The sequence below is a fragment of the Hemiscyllium ocellatum genome, unplaced genomic scaffold (assembly GCF_020745735.1).
Source record: "Hemiscyllium ocellatum isolate sHemOce1 unplaced genomic scaffold, sHemOce1.pat.X.cur. scaffold_424_pat_ctg1, whole genome shotgun sequence".
Classification (NCBI taxonomy): Eukaryota; Metazoa; Chordata; class Chondrichthyes; order Orectolobiformes; family Hemiscylliidae; genus Hemiscyllium; species Hemiscyllium ocellatum.
The window spans coordinates 227,290-228,915 of record NW_026869034.1 but is presented as its reverse complement, the minus strand read 5'-3'; the positions used below and the strand labels follow the sequence as shown (position 1 = coordinate 228,915).

General features: G+C 44.2%; 1 non-coding gene across 1 annotated transcript; it reads left to right on the top strand.

The window, feature by feature from the left end:
- The first annotated feature begins 232 nt into the window (after positions 1–232).
- Positions 233–304, top strand: trnah-gug (transfer RNA histidin (anticodon GUG)). Its single transcript has one exon. It is a non-coding gene; the product is annotated as a tRNA-His (tRNA).
- The last annotated feature ends 1,322 nt before the right edge of the window (positions 305–1,626 follow it).

Here is a 1,626-nt window from a genome sequence, read left to right as displayed (position 1 = left end):
TCCCCGGAGTTTTTGTTGTTTTGGAGAAATCTACTTATCTCAGCCTTTAGCATATTAATGATGGAATCATCACAACATCTGGGGGAACCGACATTAAACGGTCAGCCCATTCTGAGTTCCCACATATCTGCCACTGTTCGCTTAGCACTGATATTGTGCATTTGGTGCGCTGCCTAATATGTCCTGTGAGACTGTACTTATTGCACGCTGCCAGGGCACTTAGCTGTGTAATGCTGTGATCGTATAGTGGTTAGTACTCTGCGTTGTGGCCGCAGCAACCTCGGTTCGAATCCGAGTCACGGCAGTAATTGCTCTATCTGCTCCAGCTCTTGGGAAACAAAAAGGAATCAGTTGTGTGGATGACGTAATTTTTTCCAAGGTGATGATCTTTTCCCTTCAAATTCTGCTCGCTCACATCTCTATATTTCATATGTCAGAATTCAAATCCACCCGTTCTCAGAGATTTCACTCCCTCCTACGATCACTAACTGAACTTTTCATCCCACACCCCCATTACATTAATTTAGAGATGCCGGTGTTGGACTATGGTGTAAAAAGATAAAAACCACACAACACCAGGTTAGAGTCTAACAGATTTAACTGAGCAATAGTTTTCGGAGCGCTGCCCTTTCATCATGTGGTTGTGGAGTCATTTCCTATTCATTCAGGCACTGCAAAATCTAACACTTACTCTCACATTGATACCATTCAGTCTGTGCTGCTGCGGTCAATGTTGCTGGGTGAACGTGCCCCAACCCCACCATCAGGACCTGCAGATCAGTTGATCCATTTGATTACGACTGTTGTGAGACCAATCCTCAGGTAGCAGCTTTTACTGATATGGACTTGCGATTATGGGGGGTCAAACTCAGGAAAATGATACAGGACAATATCGAGGAAAAGTGACTTCTTTCAGAAAGATTAATTTCACGGGTTTTCCGCAATGGCCGAACACGATTATCACTGGACTGTTCACTCAGATACAGAGCAAATGAACCAGGGACCCGGGTTTGACTCCAACCATGCCAGGTTATAGAATTGAGATTCAATACACATCTGGAATTACGAATCTAATAACACCTATAAATCCATGGGCAATTGTTGAAAAAAACAAAACCATCGTGTTCACTGACGTCCTTTGAGGAAGGAACCTGCTATTCTTACCTGGTCAGGCCTCGATGTGACTCCAGACTCACTGCAATACGGTTGAGTCTCGACTACCCGCTGTACAATTAGGGATCGCAATCAATACTCCCGAGACAGCGACGCCCTCATTCTGTAACAGAATAGGAAAAAAGTTAATTTAGCTCTGGCTAGAGTACTGTGTGCAGTTCTGCAATTCACAGTATAGCAATGATGTGATGGCACTGCGAACGTTGCAGGAGAGATTCACTGGGATATTGCCTGGGCTGACGAGTTTCAGTTATGAGGAGAGATTGGACAGACTGGGGTTGTTTGTCGCCGAGCAGAGGAGATTGGAGAAGACATGACTGAGATGTACAAAATAATGAGGGATATGGATAGGATAGACTGAAAGAAGCGTTTGTTATTGATGGAAGGATTGAACACTGAGGCCAAGAGATTTTGGGAAAAGCCAAAAAGGTTTGATTATATGTGCGGAAATGG